The 27,484-nt window shown below is 41.8% G+C and overlaps 2 pseudogenes; one reads left to right on the top strand and one right to left on the bottom strand.

The window, feature by feature from the left end:
- LOC117723848 (serine/threonine-protein phosphatase 2A 56 kDa regulatory subunit gamma isoform-like) overlaps nucleotides 1–27,484 on the bottom strand; it is a 691,904-nt pseudogene that overhangs the window by 280,197 nt on the left and 384,223 nt on the right.
- On the top strand, nucleotides 21,141–21,923 carry LOC143435071 (serine/threonine-protein phosphatase 2A 56 kDa regulatory subunit delta isoform pseudogene; annotated as a pseudogene).

Here is a 27,484-nt window from a genome sequence, read left to right as displayed (position 1 = left end):
TTTTTTGAGACTAGGTTTTCTTGTGTTGTTCTAGCTGTCCTGAAACTAGTTCTGACAACCAGGCTGGCCTTGAGCTCAGAGATCCACCTGCCTCTGCTTCTGTGCCTGACATGCTTGTTTTTCTCAGGTTCTGAAATGAAAGGCTTTTGGCACCAGACTGGGCAGAATCTTGCCTCCTTAGACAAGGCAAATGGATGCTAGAATTGTGGGTTTAAAACCCAGCTTCTCATAATGCAATGGCTGGGAGGGTTCAAGAAGTATAGAGTATAATTAACTAACTGGAGTTTTCTCTGAATCAAAAGCTCAAGAACTTGCCCTCAGCCTTCCATGGATAAAGCCAAGGAGATGATGCCGTTCTGTCCCAGTTTTGTCAAGGACCCATCAGATCCTGAAGAACATGCACTGCTAAGTGAACATGTCTTCCCAGCCCTGAGTACCAGATGTTCCAAGTCTGAGCCAGGTTGTTTCTGTGGAGAGTCAAGCCACTACTCTGAGAATGGCTGGATTGTTGATTGGGATCTATACTTGGACTACCAGAGATACTACCACAGACTGAAATATGTCATGAAGAGAGGCACAGAGATCTTCCAGAGTGAGAGTCAGAGGGAGCTACAAGTGTCCCCAGGAGATGATGACAATGACAACTGCAAAGATATAGAGAAGCCAGAAGAACCCTCAACATGGTTGCTCAGGGAGAAAGGACTGGAACTTGAGACCTGTGATGGTGGAGACTGCCCTGACCAGGATCCTGCTATTGATAGTGCCAGGCACCTAGGCTGCTGGGCATGGCTTCAAAGGGCTTTTGGCCAGAAGAAGAAATGAAAAGGCCTCCCAGAACTCTGGAGCCCAGGAACCCTGAGGCCTGATAATACTTGCAATTAGGGGATCTTCTGTCAGCTTCTGCTGTTACAGCAAAGGCAGACACAAGGGCAATTGTGTCTTTGCAGCCATCTGTTTTGTTGGTTTATTTGCTTGTTAGCTTGTTTACAGCTTTCTTAATAAAAATGTTAAACTGATGAAAATTCATGTTCTGTTGAAATGGTTCAAGGGAAATATGAAGGGTGGAGTGGACACAGATGAGAATGCTCTACTGTTTCCTTCTGTTGGTTACAGGACTAACTGGTGGTTTGTTTTATAGGAAGTTCTCAGGGACCATAGGCATCCTGGTTCTCATATGTGCTGGGCCATAAAATAACCAGCACACATGGAGCAAACTTGAGAACTTTTAGAAATCCTTCTGCTGAGTAACATGTATTACAACAGATCTACTGACATGGTTCCCCTCCAAATTAATCTAGGGGTCACCTGCAACTTCCAGTTTACCCCTTCTTCCTTCTTTGTAGAATAGGCTAGTCCTGGATTCAGATTTCCTTGCTTTGCCTGTCTATTATGGAGATTAGAGGCCTGTGCCACCACTGCTGATCTGGAGAATCTTTCTATATTTCTATATAAGGCCACAATGACAGGGCAAGGCTACAGTGACATGGCAAGACCACATTTTTAAGAAGAATGAGTATACAGAGTGTCTTCCACATGACCCTGACTCACATAGGTTGGGTTCCTCTGGAATGTTCTGCTATTTTTATATTGTGTATCCTTAGCAACCCCTCACTCCCTTCTCACTCCCTGGGTTTGTGGTTTTCCCCTTTAAAAAGCCCCTCAGCCAGCTGGTCGTTGTCATTTCACCTCCTGCATGAGCAAAGAAATTGACATTTAGCTGGCTAACTCTCCCGAATAAAGCCTCTGCTCTTTGCATCCAGAATCAGTGTCTTTTGAGTTTTTGTGTGGCCATGACTTCCTGAGACTTGAGTGAGGGTCTCCCCTGAGAGGGGGTCTTCACCTTTTTCTTCCAAACTCTGGTATACAGGAAGGGCTTTCCTGCTCAGCAGGAAACTTCAGCACTAAGACTTCCTATGGAAATCCATCCATCAAGAATACAGAGGGAAGTAGGGAGGAGGGTTTACCCACTGGGCCAGACTGTTATGGGCAAGTGGAAATACTTTCAGGGAAGCATGCTGCTGCTCCTTTGAATGATGGTTCTGGTCTCTGCCCATTGATTTTTCCACTTCTCTTTTAAGTCAGGCATGTCTCAAAGGTCAAACCCCAAGGACTGCTGTTGTAGAGAGATTAGCCTTGCCTACATCCTATCTGACAACTTCCCTAAGCTGTTTCACACCTATGGATGTGGAATTCAGGGATGTCAGAGTGGGACAAAAGGATTAGCTGTCTCAGGTGCTACTTTACACTGTGTCCAATTCCTTCACTAATCTACCCATCCCAGAGACTTTCCTCTAAAGTTTATTAAGTAAGGGATTTAGTTCATTGCTCTGAGAGTTGCTACTTATCTTACCTTCTCTCTACACACAGACACCACCTCCATACCGTTGCAAGTGCTTAGATTGTCAGTGAACCTGACCACCTGAAATTTTTATCATCGAATCTCTCTACCTGAGAGGGAAAGAATAATTCCCTGTGAAGGGGGGTCTCACTGTGCAGTCCTTGCTGTTCAGGAATTTACTCTGCAGAACTGACTGACCTTGAACTTAGAGAGCTGCTGAAAGACCCCCCCCCCAAGGGGACCCTCACCCAAATCCAGACCTGCCTGCCCCAAGGACAAAGGAGAGACCTTCTTGATGCAATTGCAGAGGAGGTTTAATGATGAGGGCTTTCGGTCCAGAACGTATCTCACGAAGGAGATAGAGGTTCCGACCCAGAACCCAGGAAATTGGGGATACTTATGGGTAGGTGTTGGGGAGAGCGGGAAAGTTTGGCGAGGTCACATATGATTGGATATTTCAAACATCAGCAACTTGAAGAAGCGGCTACTAGTGAGCTGGCAGGATGACTAGATACTTTTGACCATGAAACCTTGGACTTCTCCAAAAGGGGGAGAGAAAAGTAAACACCAGATAGCCCACTACTCACTTGGGCTTATTTGGACTTGTCTGGGCATGTCCTTGCATGCCTTTTCATTTTTGGTCACCCTGCCCCTGGAGGGACTTAATATTTTATTATGACTATATTTAACAAATTGTTGGTGGTCTTTGCTGACCATGAATTTTTGTTATTGTTACAATGCTGCTTTCAATTTTGTTCTCACACTGCCTGCCTCTAAGGTGTTAGGATTAAAGGTAAGCACAGGCCTGCCTGGCTCTGGAAATGTTTGTTTATTTATTTATTTATTTATTTATTTATTTATTTATTTTGGATTTTTTGAGACAGGGTTTCTCTGTGTAATCCTGGCTGTCCTGGAACTCACTCTGTAGACCAGGCTGGCCTTGAACTCAGAAATCTGCCTGCCTCTGCCTCCCAAGTGCTGGGATTAAAGGCCTGTGCCACCACCACCTGGCTATAAACCACCAAGCAAGTAAAAGATCTGCATGACAAGAAGTTCAAGTCCCTAAAGAAAAAGGTTAAAGAACATATCAGAAGATGGAAAGATCTTCCACACTCATGGATAGATAGGATTAACAAAGTGAAACTGGCCATCTTACCAAAATCAATCTACAAATGCCATGTAATCCCCACCAAAATTCCAGCACAACTTTTTTTTTTTTTTACACAACTTCAAAGATCAATTCTCTATTTCATATGGGAAAACAAAATACTCAGGATAACTAAAACAGTCGTGAACAATAAAAGAATGTTGGGAGAAATCTCCATACCTGACCTCAATGTCTCCTATAAAGTAGTAGTAAAAAAAAAAAAATCAAAACAAAAACCCTGCATGATATTGGTACATAAACAGACACAGTGATCAATGGATTCAAATAAAAAACCCACAAATAATCACCCACATCTATAGATAAAGATATTTAATATTTGATAAAGAAGCCAAAACCATACAATGGGGAAATGAATGCATCTTCAAATGGTACTGGACTAACTGGAATATAGAGGAATAAAAACAAATCCATACTTATCACCCTGCACAAAACTGAAGTCCAAGTGAATCAATTACATCAATATAAAACTGGATGTGTTGGATTCTAAGGATCCAAACCCACGAGAAGCAGTTCCCCAGAAATACTCATGGAAGGGACTTGCTGCAATCACATGAGGTTTATTTGATGAATAACAGTGGCCGGTGCACTGGGGGCCCATCTGCTTGTAGGAGAGAAGGGACTCGAGTTATAGAAAAGGATGGTTTATATACAAAGTTCACAAAGACAGTTAATTAATTGTTTCTTGGACAATAAAAAGAGATTTCAAACAGCCATTCTGTTTCCAGTCTAGGTCCCAATTTACACCTATATCTTTATGCTCCTGGAGAATTCCTTTAAGTTACCTGATTTCTGGGGGACTGGATTTCCTTTGCAGCCTGTCCACTACAGTAAGGGATTGGCTGAAACCACACAGCCAAGCCCAGACACCACCAAGCTGCCTCCATTCTAGCTGTGCTTGTCCAGGTCACCCTGACACCTGAAAACTGCTTGTATTCAGCAAAGTGGAAGAGTGCCTGCTGGCTCAGATATCTTGCAGAAACTTGCAGGCCCAGCTCAAGAGGTGGCCATTTACAGACAGAAATGTGTCCCACTCTGAACCACCCCAACTTGCTCTGAGACCCTGGGAGCTAGGGGCCTTTGATTTCCATCCTGGATGAATGTCAATTCCAGAATGAAGCCATCTTTAGCTGGGACTGGTGGTGACTGGGTGGGTGCATGGGTGGTTGGGTGATACAGAATGGGGAGGACAGTAAGACCAACAGCAATCCAGGCAGCAAAAACCTTGTGTGTGTGTGTCTGCTTGAGTCAGGACTTCTCATGAATGGGCAATCACACTCCAGAATGTATCTGGACCTGGAGGCATTTGGCTAGGTTATGGAGGACAATCCCTGCTCACCAAGTCTGGCAACTCAACACCCAGCAGGGCACTTGCAGTAGTTAAGAAAATGGAACTGAATTTCTAAGGGGAGCTGCAAAGTAGACTGAGTGCAAGCAGCAGCAGAGTCAATCCCATCTTTGCTAAGACCCAGTTTCTGATTCAGGATCTGAACCTCAGAAGAAACTTAGTAATTCTCTGGGTGTAGACATTAAACACTAGTCCTGGGTAAGCCTTGGAAGACTCAACCCCAGGTTTAAGTTTGAAACTTTAAGAACTTCTTTGTCACAGAGTTCACATATGGTTGTATCCTGGCATTTGTTCCCCTAAACATGATTTTGAAGTTCCATTATGACAGAAAATACATATGTTTTGTATTGATGGCCAGTGTTTAAAAGGCAGCCTCTCTAGGAAAAGGACAGTGTTGCATACAGAGGATGAACATTTAATCGAAGGGTTGACTCTCCACAAACAAAGCTGCCTGTTAAGACCAACAAGTGTTTATTTATAAAGTATTGATTTAATTAGAGGATTAAGTCTGAATGAATAAGAATGCGGTTTTATTTTTTAGTTCATTTTTTGAGATAGGACCTCTATTCATAGCCTTGACTGTCCAGGAAGTAGCTATGTAACCAGGCTGCCCTTGCACTGAAAGATATTGAAAACTTACGAAAAATACTAGTTCCACCAAGAAAGCAGAACTGAATGTAAGATTTTAGGCCTTCACTGCCCCAGGATACATTCTACATTCTAGCAGGGGTACATTAACCCTGAGTCAGTGGACACTTGCTGGATTAACATTCAGGAGAGGAAGGCAGAGGCTGATTAACATTCCTCAGACCTCAGGGAAGAGAACCCACCTGCGGGTGGGGATGGCCCAAAGCAGGGAGACACATTCCTGACCACAAAGAAAGATGCAAGTCATCTGGGTGGTCCCAAGAACTAGCTGACCACAAGATAAATGGTTGGGCAAGGTTACATTCTTGCAAAAAGATAAGTGTACAAGATGTTTTCCACATGACCCTGACTAAATTATTGGTTGGGGACTTTCTACTGTTTTTATGTTATATTTCCTTAATTTCCCCCTCACTGACCCCTGGTTTGTGGTTTTTTATTTTACATGTTCTGTACTCCCCTGCCTCAGGGTCGACACTCCTCTGCCCCTGCATGGAGTACGAGTCTCAGGCTCAGTCGACTTATCCTGAAATGTTCCTCTTGCTGTTTGCATCAAGAATGGCGTCTTGTGAGTTATTGGGTGGCCTAGAATTCCTGAAACTTTACAGAGGTCCTCCCTTTGTGTTGGTCTTACAGCACTAAAGAGATTCTCCTGCTGCCTGCATGGTGCTAGTATTAAAAGCATGCACCAGCTAGCATGGCTCTAAATGTTTTGTTTTTTGTTGCAGCCCGAGGTACCCCATGCTTGGGGGCCAAAAATGTTGAGGACCGCTCTATCAATGTTGGAACCCGCACTGCCCAAAACCTTTGGGACTAACTTGTTAGCCTGCACTGCCCCAAGCAGCTCTGGTCTTCAAGTCGGGGTTCAGAAAGAGAGTTAGGATGGATGAGAGGAATGGAGACCAGACAGAGTGTGATTCAATCCCATTTATTTGTCAGTCTGTCTTCCTAGTCCAAATCCCAAGTCTTGAGTTCCTAGTCCCTAGTTCCTAGTCCCTAGTGCCTCCAAGTTCCAAGTTTCCAGTTCCAAGTTCTCTGCCAAGTGACTAATACCTAATGCCTAATAACTAACTCCAAGTTTTTCTCCAAGTTGTACTGTTCTGTCTGCCTCTTGCCTTTTATATGTCTTACTTCTAAGTCATGCCTTTAAGTCATGCTTTTAGGTCTTGTCTCTAAATCTGATCTCTAAGTCACACCCGTAAGTCACACACCTTTAAGTCACACACACCCAAGGGAAAATCCTGGGTATCAAAAGCAAGATGTTATCAGAGTGTGCTCAGTTGTTGTAGGCTGATGTAATCAAATCTCTTTTCAGGGTATATGGCTCAAGATAGGTGCAAGGATGATAGCCACCTTCTGTCAGCTCCCCACAGTTTTTAAATTTTTTGGTATTTTTTTGAAATTATAATATAATTATCTTATTTCCCTGCCTTTCTTTTTTTCCTCCATTCCCTTCTCTGTGCCCCTGTGGTAACAGCCCTTCTTTCTGTATTTGTGGCATCTATGTGTTGTTTGCATGTTTGTGTGTGTATATACTTGGTGTGTTTGTGTGTGTTCCTAATATACAAATACAACCAGATTAGTTTGTACAATGTCACTAGTATGGACATGATTTCAAGACTGAGCTCTTTGGATAATCAATTTGGGAGCTCTTCCCTGGGGAATATTGTTTCTCTTGATCTCAGATTCCTTGTTTTTTGTTTGTTATTGTTATTGTTTTTTATTTTTGCTTTGTTTTTTTAATTTAGTTTTTCTAAGCCTGAGGCTTCATGGGTTCCCCCACCTCCAGTTCTGTGTGTCTATTGGTGTTCTCCTTGTTCAGTCTCCATGCTGAGAGCCACATTGCTGAGGCTTCAGTGGTGTAGAAACAGTGAATTTATATTAGAAGGAACTACTTAATAGAGGTGTAGAGATTTTTGCTGTTGTTTTGTTTCATAAATGACTGACTCTTCATTCAAAAACTCAGACTTTATTGAACTGATTTGATTTTTGTTTAAATTTGAATGTTTTTGACATAAATGATTGACTCTACGTTAAGTAGATTGTTATTTTACTCAAATGAGGACACTTGTTTTGGTACAAGTCAATAGTTCTTTAAGGATGATCTTAGTAATAACTCCAGATATTAGTGATTGACATCCATATTAATAAAGTCAAATAAGTGTTTTAAATCCTTTATATTGATGGTGAGATGAAGATAAGTGTTGTGACTCTAAAATGTATATGGAAACCAAACTCAGAGGTACAAAGGTTTTCAAGAAAGAATCACAAATTGATATCAAAGTTAGATAATGATCATGGAAATCATGAAATATTCATGACACAATTTTGTCAATTAGTTTTTGTCTATATCTTTCTTGTTAATTTAGTTTACTTTAATTATTTTGGTGACTACATCTAGACCATGGTCAAGGCCTAGAAAATCATAAATGTATGAACATTGAAGGGTGGAATAGAGGGCTGAGAACTGTCTGGACAAAGCAAATTAAATCAAAATGAGGTGATAAAACTTTAGATATTTAAGACCTCATTAAATAGATTGATTTTTTCCTGAGTATAATTGACTAGTGCTTACAGAGTCAACATTTATTTACAGAACAGACTTTAAACTTGAAAGGCTGATTTTATAAAAAATTTAGGGTTAATGAGAAGGATCATCTTTTTTGTTAGATCATGAAAGCAAAGGAAGTGCAGGCTGAATTTATACAGTGTCATTTCATGCTGTTTCCTTGGCTTACCACTTTAACTTCACACATTAGGGCATGAAATTCCAGAGAACACTAGTTTTCCTCAGACCCTGGTTGTGTCCATTTTCCAGAGGAGCATAGTTTCCCAGCAGACACCATCATCAGGTGAAAGTAAATGTCTTGAGGCAAGATACTGCATCCTGGAGCAGGGACAAGCATCTCTTGATAACAGTACTCTGCAACAGAACAATGGAGGACTCCTGGGGGCCATGCTTGTAGATGCCAGACTAGGCTGGAGAAGATCAAGGAATCAGGAGTTCTCTAGAAGTTAAAGGTTTCTCTAGATATAGCACCCTAACACAAATTGGTCTCTTGGTGAAGAGCAGCCTGACAGCGACCCCTGCTGTGAAGAAATGGCCTGCCAAGCTCAGAGGCAGAGCTGCAGACCTAGGAAACCTTTGAGTTTCTGGCTCATTCATTGACCTGGCTCCAGCTGTGGCCTCTAAAATTGTGGACAAGCAGACAGGAGCACGAACTATGGACTTGCTCAGGATTGCAGGACTTGCCTAAATCTCGGGTGGGGTGTGTAAGTGAGTCAAACATGGTAGTCCTGTGTTTTCCTAGTCAGTCAAGTGTACTCTTGGGCCTTGGCCTCTAGGCAACCAGGGAAGTGACAGCAAGATGGAAAAGAGGAGCTGAGACAGAATGACACTAGAGCTCTGGTCTGTGCAGATCCTGAAAACCTTAGTGGAACAGAAAGGAAAGCAGCTGTGATGAAGATTTGTGTTTGCACTGAATTTGTTGTCTCCCAGGGGATGGAGGGTAGTGTCCTAAGTCTTGCCACAATTGCCTATCTGAAAAAGGTCATTTACTGACAGTAAACAATATGAAATCGGGTTTTTAAAAACGTTGCAAACCTCAGCGGACAAGAAAACAACTGAAACCTCAACAACTGCATGGCATCTCCTACATCCTTGCACCTGAACATAAGGCATTTTGGTCAGCATTTAAGAACACACCTTCCAAGCCTAAATCCACACAAAATCCCATCTCTGCCTGCATGGCAGAGTCCACTCCTGTAGGCAAAGTGAATGCACGGGAAAACAAAATCACCTACAAAACTTAACATCACCTTTGGATTTCAGCAGGGTCTTTCTGACAGCCTCTCAGAACTCAAAGTAAAGTCATAGCTACTAGAGAAGGGGTCCAGAGTGTGAGCCCTGAGGTTGCCACCAACTGGAATGCCAGCAATGTAGGTTCCCAGAGCTGAGGTTCCAAAACAGAACTATGGGTCAGCCTATTGAGACTTTTGGCTTCTTGCCAGGACTTCTTCCATGGACCTTCTTCCTACTTTGCTCTCCAACAAATAAAACCCTTACTACATGACAGCAGCTCATTGCAGGGGCCCAAGATAAGTCAAATAAAATAAAGACTCCACTATGATTTACATCAGATCGGCTCCCGTCTGTTATTTTTGGAGATTACTAATATCCCTGGCAGCACAGTTCTCTTCCTGCCACTCACCTACTAGGTGTGTTGTTTCTGTTTTATATACTCTAAAAAACAACTTTTGCCTTTTTCACTTCTTTTCTATTTTGTGGATTTGTGAACACCAGGTTTCAGGTTCCTTTGCTTGCCTTGCCCACCTCTTTCAGGATTATGAATACCACCCACAGTATGAGTGCAGAAGGCTCATGTGATCCATCCCAGGGAACACACTGCTGATGTCCTTGTGTGCCTGAACCTAGAGCAGTAGAGCTGGCTTTTTAGTTTTTGTGTTTGAAGAAGCTGACTTGGGATTCTGCACCAGTGGCTCCTGGCCTCCTACAGTGCTGCCATGAGCAGATCTTGAGTCCTGGCTGTCTGTCCTTGATATCCCTGACTTAGAAGTCCTCTGGTTTGACTCTTCCTCATGAAACTGCTTTCCAGTCATGCTGTCTGCTTCCCTGTAAATATGAATCTGGTCCAAGGCACCCTGGAGCCCAACTATCCTGACAGATCCCTGCCTGCCTATATCCAGACACAAGAGACTGAAGAATAGAAATGAAATGTGCATTCAACTCAAACACAAAACATTAAATAAAATAAAACAGAAGATAGAGAGAGAGGCTGGGAGAGTGAGCAGGTGGAGAGGAGATTCCCTGGCCTGAAGCTTCATCTCTACACTTAGCTGGTTTCTCCTAACCATTTCTCTGCTGGTAATACAGGATCACCATCTGCTCAGGACTCCAGTTGACCAAAAAACTATTAAGGGGTTTTCCAAGCAGGTCATGGTGACACATGCCTTTAATCTCAGCAGGAGGGAGGCAGAGGCAGGGAGATCTTTGCCTTGGTGGCCAGCTTGGTCTGCAAAGTGAGTTTCACAAGAGCCAGGGCTACACAGACAAACACTCTCTGTAATGACTAGTCTTTTCTGTCAACTCTATTGATTAAATCTAAAATTTGCAAAATCCAAAAAGGAAGACACACCTGCAAGGGACAATAACTTAATTCATACAAAGTAATCTCTGTCTTTGAGGTAGGAACTTGCTTTTAATGCATATCTCTTTGAGCTGGAAAGACAGGGGCCTTTAACCTGGATCTTGAGTGCAAAAGACACTTATCTGTGATATTGTGATATTTTTTTGATATGAGCCAGGGTTTGTCTATAATCCCTCTGGCTGCCCTGGAGCTCACTTGTTTGACCAGGCTCTTTTCAAACTCACAGAGAGCCACCTGCCTGATTCACTCCTATAGAGATGGGATTAAAGTGTGAGCCACCACACACACACAGTAAATACACTCATCTTTAATCCAGACATTGATTCTGAAACACACACCCTTAAAATGGGCCACACCTTCAAATGGAGGCCTATATAAGAACACAGAGGAAGAAAGTTTTCACTTTGTCTGCCTGCTCTCTCTTACTTCACTGCCGCTAGAGCCTACTTCTCTGTAATTCCATCTTATACTGAAGACCAACTGAGGCTTCCAGCTTTGGGACTGAGAACATCTGGATTCTTGGACATTGCCTCCTTTCCAGCTATTGCAGAATAAGCTGGACTGCAATCTGTAAGTCATTTTAATAAATTCTTGTTCAGGAAAGAGTGAGTTAGTGAGAGATCATTATATTTGATATTTTACTCTCTTAACCAGGCATGTCGAATAGATTTGCTGGCCCAATAGCACTTTCCCCATTGCCTTTCTAAAGAGTTACCTATAACATTGAAATCTAGACAATTGCATCCAGATTGATAGCATCTTACTCTGAGAAGCTTCATTCCTTTTTTATTTCTTTAGATGGTTGAGATTACAATCTTTATAACTACAGCTATATAGATTATATATATTGATTATACAGGTAATATATATACATATATATATATATATATATATATATATATATATATATATATTATAAATTACAATCTACAGCTATATTGCACTAGCTGTCCCGAAACTAGATCTGACAACCATGCTGGTGTCCATTGAGTTCAGAAATCCACCTGCCTCTGCTTCTGTATTAAGTTCACTTCTTCCCGTTAGGTTCTCGGATGAAAGGCTTCTGACCTGAAACTGGGAAGAATCTTGCCACCTTAGACAAAGCACATAGATGCTAGAATTGTGGGTTTAAAACTCAGCTTCTGATAATGTAATGTTTGGGAGGGTTCAAGAAGTATAGAGTATAATTAACTAACTGGAGACTTCTCTGAATCACAAGGTCAAGGACTTGCCCTCAGCCTTCCATGGATAAAGCCAAGAAGATGATGCAGTTCTGTACCAGTTCTGTCAAGGATGCACCAGATTCTGAAGACCATTCACTGAAAAGTGCACCTGCCTTGACAGCACTGAGTACAAGAGGTGCCAAGTCTGAGCCAGGTTGTTTCTGTGGAGAGTCAGGTCACTGCTCTGAGGATGGCTGGATTGTCGATTGGGATCTATATTCCTTCTGTGTATTTGAGAGCTTGGACTACCTGAGACACTACCAAAGACTGAATTGTGCCAAGAAGAGGGGCACAGATGTCTTCCAGAATGAGAGTCAGAGGGAGCCACAGGTGTCCCCTGGAGATGTTGAAAATGACAACTGCAAAGATACAGAGCAGCCAGACCAACCCTCACCAACCTTGACCAGGGAGAAAGGGCTGGACCTTGAGACCTGTGATGGTGGAGACTGCCCTGACCAGGATTCTTCTTCTGACAGTCCCAGATGCCAAGGGTGCTGGGCATGGCTTCAAAGGGCTTTTGGCCAGAAGAAGAAGAGAAAAGGTCACCTAGAATCTCTTTGGAGCCCCAGAGCCCAGAAGCCTGCTAAGACTTGCAATTAGGGAATCTTCTGTCAGCTTCTGCTGTTACAGGGAAGGCACACACAAGGGCAGTTGTGTCTTTGCAGCCATCTGTTGTTTGTTTGTTTGCTTGTTTGCTTGTTTACAGCTTTCTTAATAAAAGTGTTGAACTGATGAAAATTTGTGCTCTGGTTGAAATGCTTCAAGGGAAACATGAAGGGTGGTGTGGACACAGATGAGGATACACTACTGTTTCCTTCTGTTGATTACAGGACTAACTAGAGGTTTGTTTTAAAGAAAATTCTCAGGGGGTGTTAGGCATCCTGGTTCTCTTGTTTACTGAGCCATAAGATAACCAGCACACAGGGAGCAGCCTTGAGAACTTTGAGAAACCCTTTTGCTGAATCAACATGACCAATAAACAAGTTCAGGAGGAAAGGTTTTATTCATATTACATTTTCACACTAAAGGAATCATTAAAGAAATTCAGGACAGAAACACACGAAGGCCAGAGACTTGGGGGCAGGAGATGATGCAGAGGCCATGGAGGGTGCTGTTTACAGGCCTGCTGCCCATGGCTTGCTCAGCTTGCTTTCTTATAGAACACAGGACTACAGACCCAGTGTTTGTACCACCCATAATGGGCTGGGACTCCCCCTCTTGATTAGTAATTGAGAAATGTCTTAAAGCTGGATCTCAAGGAGGTATTTCCTCAAGGAACACTCCTTTCTCTGTGGTAACTGCAGCTTGTGTCAAGTTGACAAACAAAACTATCCAGTACAGAACCCTATGTAAACTTCAAACTCATCCTGAAAAGAACTTGACACAGGTATCCTCACTTATATAGGTACCTTGGATGCAAGAAGTCACATGACTAGTTCACAGCCTGATCTCCTAGATCAGGCAGGTAATGAAGTCTGGATTTTGGAAAGGTTATTTAACTCTATAATGTTCATGTATTTTTTTTTACAAGATATCTTGATTGTGTGTTCCTCCTGTCTCTGAAGGACATTATACAATCAAAGGTGAGATTCAGAAGGAGACCCTTGTGATCATGGACCAGTCTCACATCACAAAGTAAAGCAACCCTTTCCCTTCCCAACTCAGGTGTACCTGAAGGGCTCTCCCACTCAGCAAGAGACTTCACCACTAAGATTTCTTGTGGAAATCCATCCATCAAGAACACAGAGAGTCAACTCACAGACCACAGGAAGCTCATGAAGAAGGAAGACCAAGTGTGGATACCTCGGTCCTACTTAGAAGGAGTAACAAAAATACTCAAGGGAACAAATATGGAGACAATGTATGGGACAGAAAATGAAGGAGGGGATGTCTGGAGACCATTCCACCTGGGTATCCATCCCATGTGCAGTCACCAAAGGCAAACACTGATGTGGATGTCAGGAAGTACATGCTGACAAGAGCCTGATATAGCTGTCTTCTTAGAGTTCTACCAGAGTCTGACACATTTAGAGGCAGATGCTCACAGCTAACCACTAATCTGATCAAGGGTTTCCCAATGGAGGAGTTAGAGAGAAGACTGAAGGAGATGAAAGGGTTTGTGGCCCCATGAGAAGAGTGACAATACCAACCAACCAGAGCTCCCCAGGGTCTAAACTACCAGCCTGGGAGCACATAGGGAGGGACCCATAACTCCATCTGTATATGTAGGGGAGGCATAGGTGGGAGAGGAGATCCTTGGCAGAACACCAAATGAGGGGGGGGAGGGGAATTTGAGGATGGGGAGGTAGGAGTGGGTGGGTAGGTGGGGGCACATCCTCACAGAAGCATGAGGCAGGGGCATAGGATAGGAAGTTCCAGGGTTTTGGGGGTAAGGGAGTAATGGGATAAAATCTGAAATGTAAATAGAATATCCAATCAAAAAAAAAGGACACAGAGGAAAGTAGGGAGGAGGGTTTATCCACTGGATAGGAGTGTTATGGGCAAGTGGATGTACTTTGAGAGCAACAAGGTGCTGCCCCTTAAAAGATGGTTCTGAGCCCTGTCAGTTGATTTTGTTTTGAACAAAGAGTCCTAGAGGAAAGCAGACAAGACTCCTCAGGATACACATGCACCTAAAAAAAAACAACAACCACCACCACCACCAAACAAACAAACAAACAAAAAACCACCCACAAAGAAATACAAAACTTTAAGAAAAATTAACTACCTCTAAAACCAAGGGATGCAGATCTCATCTGAGCAACCATAGTCCTTGGATTTCTGATCCCCTTCTAAGTCAGGCATCTCTGACCTGTCAAACCCCAGAGACTGCTGTTGTAGAGGGATTAGCCATGCCTACATCCTATCTGACAACTTCCCTAAGCTGTTTCACTCCTATGGATGTGGAACTCAGGGATGTCCTAGAGTGGGACAATAGGATCAGCTGTCTCAGGTGCTGCTTTACACTGTGTCCAATTCCTTCACTAATCTGCCCATCCCAGAGACTTTCCTCTAAAGTCTATTAAGGGATTTAGTTCCTTGTTCTGAGAGTTGCTACTTGTCTTCACCTTCTCTCTGCACACAGACACCACCCCACACTCTTGCAAGTGCTTAGATTATCAATGAACCTGACCACCTGAAATTTTTATCATTGAATCTCTCTACCTGACAGGGAAAGGATAATTCTCTTTGCAGAGAGGGTCTCACTATGCAGTCTTTGCTGTCTAGGAATTTACTCTGCTGACCAGACTGACCTTGAACTCAGAGATCTGCCTGCCTCTAAGGTGCTAGGATTAAAGGTGTGCACAGGCCTGCCTGGCTCTGGAAATCCTTATTTAATTATAAGCTTTAAAGGCCTTTTGCTGTTCCTCGGATGCCATCCATCAATCCCATTTGTTGGGTCTGGCAGTCAAGCTTGCACAGTAACATCTGAACCAGGCATGGCTTAAAGGGAAGTGTTTTGTTATTTCCTGGAACTGATATCCTCTCATCCCCTGCTGGTCAATTTAGAGGATCTGAAATCAAATTGCTCCTTTCTTGTGATTGTAACCTGCAGATGACCTATAGGCTTCCCCAAAGCCCAACTACAATATAAGAAATCCTAGTGGGTGGGCCACTCTTTTGTCCTACCAAGCCTGTTAGTGTTCACATCCCACTTCTAATGAAACTCCACTCACAGGGAAATTCCTCTGACTTGATTACTGACCACTTCCTATCCCAGATTCAAATGCTGATTTTTCCCCTAAAAAACAATTTCACAGGAATGTGATGGAAAGAAAAGACTTTTAATTATGTACATTTTCCATTAGAATGCAGTAATTCTACATAGATTTAGGAAAATTCCATAACATATCAATTGAACAGTCAGAAGGACAAAATGAAGATACTTCCAGGCTCCTAAACATGTGGGGCAGAGTCCCAGGTCTAAAGTCCACAGAGGCACTAAGAGGCTCTTCCTCAATTTTGCTCTGGCTTCTCGTAGTGAGAATATTGAAGGATTTCAAGGTGTATGCTCTCCACCTTGCTTGGATGTCTTTTCTTTCCAGGTTCCTGTCTCATGTAAGCCTCTGTTTTTAGTCATTTCTGGGAGCCCACTTGGCTTCAGATTTCACTTGGGGCAAGCATGTCTCCACCCCTGATGGTTCTGTCATCTTTTGGCTGGTTCAGAACCCACCGAACCCCTCTCCTGGGAGTGGCTCCTACTTCGTGAGGACCCCAAAGGTTCTCTGAAATTTCAGCCATTGGATCTTCAATGTGTGACTCTCTATAGCATTTCTGTCCCCTCTCTTCTCCAAATGCAGCTTTATCCATCACTGTGGCTATGTTGGGTTTCCCAGGTCCCCAGCATTGGGGGTGCTGGCAGGAGGGATGGCTCAGGACCTCAAAATTATCCATTACCTAGGCCCATGCCTGTTCTTGGTTCATGTCTGGAAGCATGTTGGGCTCTGTGTAGTACTTCCTGACACGCAGGTCTTCCAAGAAGGATGCAACCGAAGCCATGACTTCTTTTTCCTGACCAAGTGGAAGAGTTTAGCAGCTCATGTTCACCAGATTATATTACAATCTGAAAAAATTGAAATGATAATTAATATATATTTATTCATTATTTTATATACTATATATTTCTCCTGGTAATATGTATTTAATATATTTACTTCAGGATGGTGGCCAATTTAGCTCATTTATTACTTGTATCAACAGGTGCAGCTGCTAAATAAACTATCAAATACTTTCAATTGATCTCTATTTTATGATAGTTGATTTCTCTGTTTTGAGAGTATCCAAAGACAGAATGCAATTTTAGTGACTGTGAATGTAGCTCAATGGCAAACTCAAAGGAATATAGCTTCTTCTCATCAACTCATGAATCCTTCTCCAAAATTGAACTATTTTCTTGATCCCAAAGCGAGCCTCAATAGATACAATAAAAATGAAATAACACCTTGTATCTTGTCAGACAACCATGGATGAAAGCTGCACTCCAACAACAACAGAAACACCAGAAAGCCTACACAACTCACTATTCAATGATCTCTGGGTAAAGGAAGAAATAAAGAAATTAACGACTTTCTAGAATTCAATGAAAATGAAGGCACATTTATGAGACACAATGAAAGCAGTCCTAAGAGCAAAGTTTTTATAGTACAAAGTTTTATAGTACAATGCCTCTATAAAGAAATTAGAAATTAGAAAGTTCTCATATCAGTCATATATAAGTCATATTAGGCAGAGTCCTCTAGACTCACAGAACTTATGGAATGTCTCTGTATATTAAGGGAATCAATTGTAATGACTTCCAGACTGTAATCCAACCGACCCAATACTGGGGAACTGAGAAGTGGAAGTCAAAAAGTCTAATAGTTTCAGCTGGTCGTCTCTAGAACCTGGAATCTTGAAGAGGTAGATTCCAACAGATGTGCTGGCCAGTAAGTGCAAGCAAGCAAAGAATCAGTCTTCCTTCTTCCACTATCCTTATATAGGCATCCAGCAAAAGATGTGGCTCACAGTAAAGATGTGTACCACCAGAACTTCCTTTCTGTCACCCATGCTGGCCTTGAGCTCAGAGATCTGATTGCATCTGTCTCCTAGGATTAAAAGCAAATACTACTTTTCCAGGGGCTAAGCTTTTCCTGGCTACTCTGCTTCAAGATCTCCATGCCAAAATCCAGATCAGAAGTCTGTGTCTTCCAGCTTCAAGATCTGGATCACAGGTGTGCCCTTCATTTCTGGATTATACTTCATTCTAGATGTAGTCAGCCAGGAATAGCCATTGCAGAAGGGAACAGAAGTTAAGTTTACCATATGATTCCCAGCAGCAATCAGTTATGTTAAAGGTCACAGGAGCTTTCAAATTAGATGCTTGCACACAAATTCCCTGCTTGCTTCTTACTATAAAGCCCTGCCCTCGTACACATTTGGGGCTCCTTCACCCCCAAAATGTCCTGTGTGATGGTTGTGCCATTGTTGGGGGGGGGGGGCAAGCTAGCTTGTATTGAATAAAAACTTGGCTGTGAGTTGCATCAGATTGGCTCCTCTGTGTGTTTTGGGCAATCACTCACATTTCCCTGGCACAACAATTCAAAAATACTCAATAAAATTCTCACAAACCCAATTCAGGAACATATCAAAGAAATCATTCATCAAGATAAAGTAGGCTTCCTTTCCGGGATGCAGGGATGATACAACATAAGAAAATCCATCAAAGTAATCCACCATATAAAAAAACTGAAAGAAAGTCATCATATAATTATCTCATTAGATACTGAGAAAAATGTTTGATAATATATGATACCCCTTCATTTTAAAGATAAATGGAGAGAAATTTAAGTATTTCCATACATTCAGGGATAAGACAAGGTTGCCCACTCTGTCCTGATGTATTCAGTGTAGTACCTGAAGTTCTAGCCAGAGCAATAAGACAACAAAAGTTGATCAAGAGAATACAAATAAGAAAGGAAGAAGTCAAAGTATGTTGGGCCTTAGACTAGGTAACTCTATTTAACCTGCCAACTTCAGTCACGTAGGACATAGGTAGAGGGCATGATTAACAAGTCTCCACCTCCAGAGATTTAAATATTAATGAATTATCAAAAGGCCAGGGGTGTAGCTAATTAAGTTATTCCCTTCCCTTCCCCCCTCCCTATAAAATTAATCTCCCCTGGCTTTTGGGGGGAAAGCGCATGCCACCTACATCCATTTACCATGCCATGAACAATAAAACTTTGGAAAACCAGAGTCCACGTGTTGCATGGTCTCTCTGCCAGATTCCCAGCTTTTGGAACCCTGGAACCTTGCCGATGCAGCCACTGGCCCACCCGCCTACAGCTGAGTGAATGTGAGACCTTCTGGGCAGGGTGGGAAGCCCGCCGCCAAGACCCTGCCGCTGGACTCCCCACCCCCACCCCGGCCAGTGAGATTTCTTCTCCACAAAAGTATTACCAATTTTTCAGGATATGACAGTGTACATAATCAACCCCAAAAATTTGAACAGAGAAATCCTATAGGCACTAATAACTTCAGCAAAGTGTCTGGATACAAAATTTACTCAAAGAAGTCGGTAGCCCTCCTGATCAATGGGCCTAGAAAGAAATATCTTGATGTAGCTCTAACCATGGAAGTAAAAAATTTGTATGACAAGACCTTCAATCCCTAAAGAAAGAAGTTGAAGAAGATGTCAGAAGATGGAAAGATCTCTCATGCTCTTGGATAGATAGTATTCACATAGTGAAACTGGCCATCTTACCAAAAGCAATCTATAGATTCAATGTAATCCCAATGGAATTCCAAAACAATTTTTTTACAGACCTTGAAAGAGAAATTGTCAACTTCATATGGAAAAACAAAAAACCCAGGAGAGCCGAAACAGTCCATAACAATTAAAGAACATTGGGAGAAACCACTCTCCCTGACCTCAATCTGTACTACAGAGTAATAGTCATAAAAATCTGCATGGTATTTGTACAGAAACAGACACATTCATCAATGGAATTGAATCAAAGACCCAGAAATAAACACACACACACCGCTATGGACACTTGATATTTGATAAAGAAGCCAGAACCATACAATGGAAAAATGAAAGCTTATTCAAATGGTGGTGGACTAACTTGGATGTCTATATGTAGAATAATGAAAATGGATCCATACTTATCACCCTGCACAAAACTAAAATCTAAGTAGACTAAGGACCTCAATATAAAATTGGATGTATTAAATCTCATAGAAGACAAACTAGGAAATACCATTGAATACATTGGTACTGGTTACAAGTCCCTGAACAGAAAACCAATGGCTCTTAGATGAACATCTGATAAAAGGGACCTCATGAAAAGCTTTTGTAAGGTAAAGGACACTGTCAATAGGACAAATCCGCAGCCCACAGACTGGGAAAGGATCTTCACCAACCCTTCATCTAAATAAGGCTAATATCAAAAATCTACCAAGATCTCAAGAAGCTAGACAACAAGAACACAAAGAATCCAATCATAAAACTGGGGTATAGAACTAAACAGAGAATTCTTAACTGAGGAATCTCAAATGGCTGAGAAAATCCTTTTAAAATTTTCAAATTTCTTAGTCATAAGAATACAAATCAAAACACTCTGATTTTCCATTTTACATCCATCAGTATGGCTAAGATCTAATACTGAAGAGAGAGCAGATGCTTGCAAGATGTGGAGCAAGGAGAATACTCCTCCATTGCTGGTGGGAATGCAAGTGTTGGAAATCAATTTGGCATTTTCTCAGAAAACTGGGAATAGTTCCACCTCAAGACTCAGCTCTATTACTGCTGGGAAAACACACAAAGGATGCTCCAACATCTCACAAAGACACTTGCTCAGTTATGTTCATAGCAGCTTTATTTGTAATAGCCAGAAACTGAAAACAACTTAGATGTTTGTCACCTGAAAAAGATAAAGACAATCTGGAACACGTACAGAATAGAATACTATTCAGCTATTAAAAACCAAGACACAATGAATTTTTCAGGCAAATGAATGGAATTTGAGAATATCAGGCTGAGTGAGACAACTCAGTCCCCAAAGGACATTCACTGCAAGTACTCACTTATAAGTGGATATTAGCCATAAAATAAATGTATCATATTATACTCTATAGACCCAAAGAAGCTAAACAAGGAGGAAGGCCCAAGGAAGGAAGCTTGAATCTCACTTAGAAGGGGAAATAAAATAGTCATATTAGACACGTGGAGGAAGAGAACTGGAAGGGAGGAAGGATGGGTAGGAGAATGGGAGATTCAGGATCCTGTGTAGGGAAGGACAGGAGAGATGGTTAGGTGTCCATGAAAATGAATGAAATCTGCACCTGACAGAGCTGAGAAGGATGATACATGGCCTGGGACGAGGGAGGTGCCCAAGAATCAATAGGATCAAACTGAATGTAAGTAGCACTACATGAACTTGATTGTTTTGATTGGGCCATTGGGACTAGGAGTTCCTCCCCACACGTAGTGGCACAGGATGATGCAGCTAAGAAACCCTTGCATGAGGCAGAGACTAGCTCCAGTTCTGAGAAAGAAATTTTAGAAAAGGAAAAATTGGAGAAATGCAAGGTCAGGAAATTGGAAGGGGAGCCTGGAAAAGGGGAAGCGAGAGCAGACAAGCAACTCAGTCCCCGGGCTGTGGCATTGGCAGACGGGATGGCAGGATGACCGAGCCAGGAGCATTTCTGCTGCTGCAGCAGCAGTGGTGGTGGGCGGCTGCAGGGGCTGCAGCAGAGGCCTGCAACAGCCATGCCGAATAAAAACAAGAAGGAGAAAGAACCACCAAAACTGGTGAAAAGTGGGAAAGGTTCAAAAGGACACGGTACAGCAGAAGCAGAGATAGCCAGCAAGAAAAACAGCTTCGCAGCTGTCCAGTCTACGACATGTACTAAAAGTACCTGTCCCTCAGCCAATCGTAGTCCCTGTGAAGACAGACAAATGGCAGAACTCTTCATGGTTTAATGCCAGCAATAAGAGAGAACTGCAAAAACTCCCATCTTTACAAGATGTTCCTCCTGCGGGTCAAGAGAAGCTTTTTATCCAGAAGCTACGTCAGTGTTGTGTCCTCTTTGACTTTGCTTCTGACCCACTGAATGACCTGAAATGGAAGGAAGTAAATCCAGCTGCGCTGCTCTAATCAAGATAGTGGAGTAAATCACCCACAACCAGAATGCGATCACGAAGCCCATCCACATGTTGGCAGTTACTAAGTTTCAAACCTTGCCAACCTCCTCCAATCCTACGGGAACGGAATTCGACCTAGAAAAAGATGAACCAACGTTAGAAGCAGCCTGGCCTCATCCGCAGCTTGTTTATGAATTTTTCTTAAGATTTTTAGAGTCTCCAGATTTCCAGCCCAATATAGCAAAGAAATATATTGATCAGAAGTTTGTATCGCAGCTTCTAGAACTCTTTGACACTGAGGGTTCTCAGGACAGAGATTTTCTAAAAACGACCCTACACAGAATCTATGGAATGTTCTTAAGCCTGCATGCTTACATCAGGAAACAGATCAATAATATATTTTATTAAGTAAGGGGTTTAGTTCCTTGTTCTGAGACTTGCTACTTACCTTTACTGTCTCTCTGCACATAGACACCACCCCACACCCTTGCAAGTGCTTAGATTATCAATGAACCTGACCACCAGAAATTTTTATCAGCGAATCTACTCCACAGGGAAAGAACACTTTCTTTTGAAAGAGGGTCTGACTTGCTGTCCAGGAATTTACTCTGCAGACCAGACTGATCTTGAACTCAGAGACCTGCCTGTCCCTAAGGTGCTAGGATTAAAGGTGTGCACAGGCCTGCCTGGCTCTGGAAATCCTTATTTAGCTATAAACCTTAAGAGGCCTTTTGCTGTTCCTGGGAGCCCATTCATAAACCCTGTTTGTTGGATCTGGCAGTCAAACTAACACAGAAACACCTGAAATGGGCGTGGCTTAAAGGGAAGTGTTTTGTTCTTGCCTGGACCTGATATCCTCTCATCTCCTGGTGGCCAATTCAGAGGATCTGAAATCAGATTGTTCCTTTCCTGTCACTGTAACCTGCAGATCACTTAAAACCTCCTCCCAACCACCCACTTTTACCCACACATCACTCTGCCCTCTTCTGAAAAACAATAGAAGAAACCCTAGTGGTTGGGCCACGCTTTTGTTCCTACCAAGCCTGTTAGTGTCCACATCCCACTTCTAATGAGATTCCACGCAAAGGGAAATTCTATGACTTCATTAGTGACCACTTCCTGCCCCAGATTCGAATCCTGACTTTGCCCCTGAAAAATTACACAGGTACAAGAGAGGAATGATTTTAATTCTGTACACTTTCCATCAGAATGCAATGATTCTATATAGATTTTTTAAAAACTCCTTAAGTTATCAATTGAACCATCAGGAGGACAAGATAAAGGGACTTCCAGACTCCTGGGCATGTGGGGCAGAGTTCCAGCTCTGAAGTCCACAGAGGCAGCCTGAGGCTCTTCCTCAGTTTTTCTCTGGCTCCTCCCAGTGAATATATTGAGGGATTTCAGGGCATATGCTCCCCACATTGCTTAGGTGTCTTTCCTTTCCAGGTTTCTCTCTCCTGTAAGCCTCTTTTTTAGTCATTTCTGGGAGCTTCCTTGGCTCCAGAATTCACTTGGAGCAAGCATGTCTCCACCACTGAGGGCCTTGTCATCCTTTGGCTGGTTCAGAGCCCATTGAACCATTCTCCTGAAAGAGGCTCCTACTTCTTGAGGACCCCAAAGGCTCTCTGAAATTTCAGCCATTGGTTCTTCAACATGCAACTCTCTATAGCATTTCTGTCCCCTCTCTTCTCCAAATGAAGCTTTATCCATCACTATGGCTATGTTTGGTTTCCCAGGTCCATAGCACCAGGGGTGCTGGCAGGAGGGATGGCTCAGGGCCTCGAAGTTATCCATTGCCCAAGCCCATGCCTGTTCTTGGTTCATGTCTGGAAGCATGTTGTGTTCTGCATGGTACTTCCTACCAGGCAGCTCTTCCAAGGCTGATGCAACTGAAGCCATGACTTCTTTTTCCTGACTAAGTAGCAGAGTTTAGCAGGTGATGTTCTCCAGTTTATATTACAATCTGAAAAAATTGAAAAGATAATTAATATAAATTTATCTGTTAATTAATTTATCTGATAATTAATATAAATTTATCTTTTATATACTGTATATTTCTGTTTGTCGTATGTATTTAATATATTTACTTCAGGAGTGGTGGCAGAGTTAGCTCATGTATTACTTGTATCAACAGGTGCAGCTGCTAAATAAATTTATCAAATGCTTTCAATTGATCTCTATTTTGTGATAGCTGATTTCTGTAGTTTGAATGAATCCAAAGACTTTATACCATTTTAGTGACTGTGAATGTAGCTCAATGGCAAACTCAAAGGAATATGCCTTCTTCTCATCAACTCAGGGATCCTACTCCAAAATTGACCATTTTCTTGATCCCAAAGCAAGCCTCAATAGATACAATAAAAATGAAAAAATACCTTGTATCCTGTCAGACAACCATGATTGAAGGCTGCACTTCAACAACACTGACAGAAACACCAGAAAGCCTATACAATTCTCTATTCAATGATCTCTGGGTAAAGGAAGAAATAAAGAAATTAATGACCTTCTAGAATTCAATGAAAATGGAGGCACATTTATGAGACACAATGAAAGCAGTCCTAAGAGCAAAGTTCACAGTAAAATGCCTCCATAAATAAATTAGAAACTTCTCATATCCACAGTAAAAGTCATATTAGGTAAGGTTCTCTAGAGTCACAGAACTTATGAAATATCTCTATATATTAAGAAAATCAATTGTAATGACTTACAATCTGCAGAATTGGAAGTCCAAAAGTCTAGTAGTTTCAGCTGGTCGTCTCTAGAACCTGGAATCCTGAAGAGGTAGATTCCAACAGATGTGCTGGTAAGTAAGTGCAAACAGGCAAAGAGTCAGTCTTCCTTCTTCCACTATCCTTATATAGGCCTCCAGCAGAAGGTGTGGCTCACAGTAAAGGTGTGTACCACCAGAACTTGCTTTGTCCAAGGCTGACATGAACTCAGAGATCTGATTGCATCTGTCTCCTAGAATTAAAAGCATGTACAACTTTGCCTGGGGCTAAGCTTTTCCTGGCCACTCTGCTTCAAGATCTCCATGCCAAAATCCAGATCAGAAGTCTGTGTCTTCCAGCTTCAAGATCTGGATCACAGGTGTGCCCTCCATTTCTGGATTATACTTCATTCTAGATGTAGTCAGCCAGGAATATCCATTGCATGATTATTTTTAATAGCTGAATAATATTCCATTGTGTAATGTCTCATATTTTTTGTATTCATTCCTCTGTTGAAAGACATCTGGGTTCTTTCCAGCTTCTGGCTATTACAAATAAGGCTGCTATGAACATACTGCAGCATATGTCCTTATTATATATTGGAGCATCTTCTGGGTATATACCCAGGAAAGGTATAGCTGAATCCTCAGGTAATGCTATGTCCAATTTTCTGAGGAACCACCAGACTGATTTCTAGAGTGGTTGTACCATCTTGCAATCCCACCAACAATGGAGAAGTGTTTCTCCTTCTCCACATCCTCGCCAGCATCTGCTACCACCTGAGTTTTTGATCTTAGCCATTCTGACTGGTGTGAGGTGGTATCTCAGGGTTGTTTTGATTTGCATTTCCCTGATGACTAAGGATGTTGAGCATTACTTATGGTGCTTCTGAGCCATTCGAGTTTCCTCACCTGAGAATTCTTTGTTTAGCTCTGTAGCCCATTTTTTAATAGGGTTATTTGGTTGTCTGGAGTTTAATTTCCTGAGTTCTTTGTATATCTTGGATATTAGCCCTCTATTGGATATACGATTGGTAATGATCTTTTCCCAATCTGTTGGTTGCTGTTTTGTCCTATTGACAGTGTCCTTTGCCTTACAGAAGCTTTGCAATTTTATGAGGTCCCATTTGTCAATTCTTGATCTTATAGCATATGCCATTGGTGTTCTGTTCAGAAACTTTTCCCCATGTGCTTAGGTATTTGAGGGTCTTCCTCCCCTTCTCTTCTATTAGTTTCAGTGTATCTGGTTTGATATAAAGGTCCTTTATCCACTTGGACTTCAGCTTTGTACAAGGGAATAAGGAGGCATTGAGTTGAATTCTTCTACATGCTGACCTCCAGTTGAACCAGTACCATTTGTTGAAAATGCTGTCCTTTTTCCACTGGATGGTTTTAGCTCCCTTGTCAAAGATCTAGTGACCATAGGTGTGTGGGTTCATTTCTGGATCTTCAATTCCATTCCATTGATCTTCCTGCCTGTCTCTGTACCAATACCATGCAGTTTTTATCACTCTTGCTCTGTAGTACAGTTTGAGGTCAGGGATGGTGATTCCTCCAGAAGTTCTTTTATTGTTGAGAATAGTTCTGGCTATCCTGGTTTTTTGTTATTCCAAATGAATTTGCAAATTGCTCTTTCTATCTCTATGAAAAATTGATTTGGAATTTACATGGGATTTCATTGAATCTGTAGATTGCTCTTGTCAGGATGGCCATTTTTACTAAGTTAATCCTGCCAATCAAGGAGCATGGGAGATCTTTCTATTTTCTGAGATCTTTTTCGATTTTTTTTCTTCAGAGATTTGAAGTTCTTGTCATACAAATCTTTCACTTGCTTGATTAGATTCACTCCAAGATATTTTATATTATTTGTGGCTATTGTGAAGGCTGTCATTTCGCTAATTTCTTTCTCAGCCTGTTTATCCCTTGAGTAGACGAAGGCTACTGATTTTTTTGAGTTGGTTTTATATCTAGCCACTTTGCTGAAGTTGTTTATCAGATTTAGGAGTTCTCTGGTGGAAGTTTTAGGGTCATTTAAGTATACTATCATATCATCTGCAAATAGTGAAATTTTGACTTCTTCCTTTCCTATTTGTATTTCCTTTCACTTCCTTTTGTTGTCTGGCTAGGACTTCCAGTATTATATTGAATAGGTAGGGTGAGAGTGGGCAGCCTTGTCTAGTCCCTGAGCTTAGTGGGATTGCTTCAAGTTTCTCTCCATTTAGTTTGATGTTGGCTCCTGGCTTGCTGTATATTGCTTTTACAATATTTAGGTAGGGGCATTGAATTCCTGCTCTTTCCAAGGGTTTTAACATGAAGGGATGTTGAATTTTGTCAAATGCTTTCTCAACATCTAGTGAGATGATCAGTTGGGTTTTTTCTTTGAGTTTATTTATGTAGTGGATTACATTGATAGATTTCTGAATATTGAACCATTCCTGCATTCCTGGGATAAAGCCAACTTGATCATGATGGATGATTGTTTTGATGTGTTGTTGGATTCAGTTTGCGAGAATTTTACTGAGTATTTTTGCATCAATATTCATAAGAGAGATTGGTTTGTAGTTCTCTTTCTTTGTTGCATCTTTCTGCGGCTTATGTATGAGCATAATTGTAGCTTCATAGAACGAATTGGGTATTGTGCCTTCTGTTTCTATTCTGTGGAATAGTTTGAAGAGAATTGGTATTAGGTCTTCCTGGAAGGTCTGATGGAATTCTGCACTAAAACCATCTGGTCCCAGACTTTTTTTGGTGGGGAGATTTTTAATGACTGCTTCTATATCTTTAGGGTTTGTAGGACTGTTTAGATGGTTTATCTGCTCCTGATTTAATTTTTCTCTCTGGTACCTGTCTAAACAATTATCCATTTCATCCAGATTTTGCAATTTGGTTTAGTATAGGCCTTTGTAGTAGAATCTGATGATTTTTTAAATTTCTTCTGTTTCTGTTGTTATGTCTCCCTTTTCAGTTCTGATTTTATTAACTTGAATACTGTCTCTGCGCCCTTTGGTTAGTCTGGCTAAGGGTTTGTCTATCTTGCTGATTTTCTCAAAGAACCAGCTCCTGGTTTTGTTGATATTTTGTATAGTTCTTTGTGTTTCAACTTGGTTGGTTTCAGCCCTGAGTTTGATTTCCTGCTGTCTACTCCTCTTGGGTATATTAACTTCTATTTGTTCTAATGCTTTCAGGTGTGCTGTCAAGTTGTTAATGTATGCTCTTTCCATTTTCTTTTTGTGGGCACTTAGAGCTCTGAGGTTTCCTCTTA

The sequence above is a fragment of the Arvicanthis niloticus genome, chromosome 19 (genome assembly GCF_011762505.2).
Source record: "Arvicanthis niloticus isolate mArvNil1 chromosome 19, mArvNil1.pat.X, whole genome shotgun sequence".
Lineage (NCBI taxonomy): Eukaryota > Metazoa > Chordata > Mammalia > Rodentia > Muridae > Arvicanthis > Arvicanthis niloticus.
Note: the sequence above shows the minus strand (reverse complement) of the source record. Positions and strands in the feature narration are given on the sequence as shown.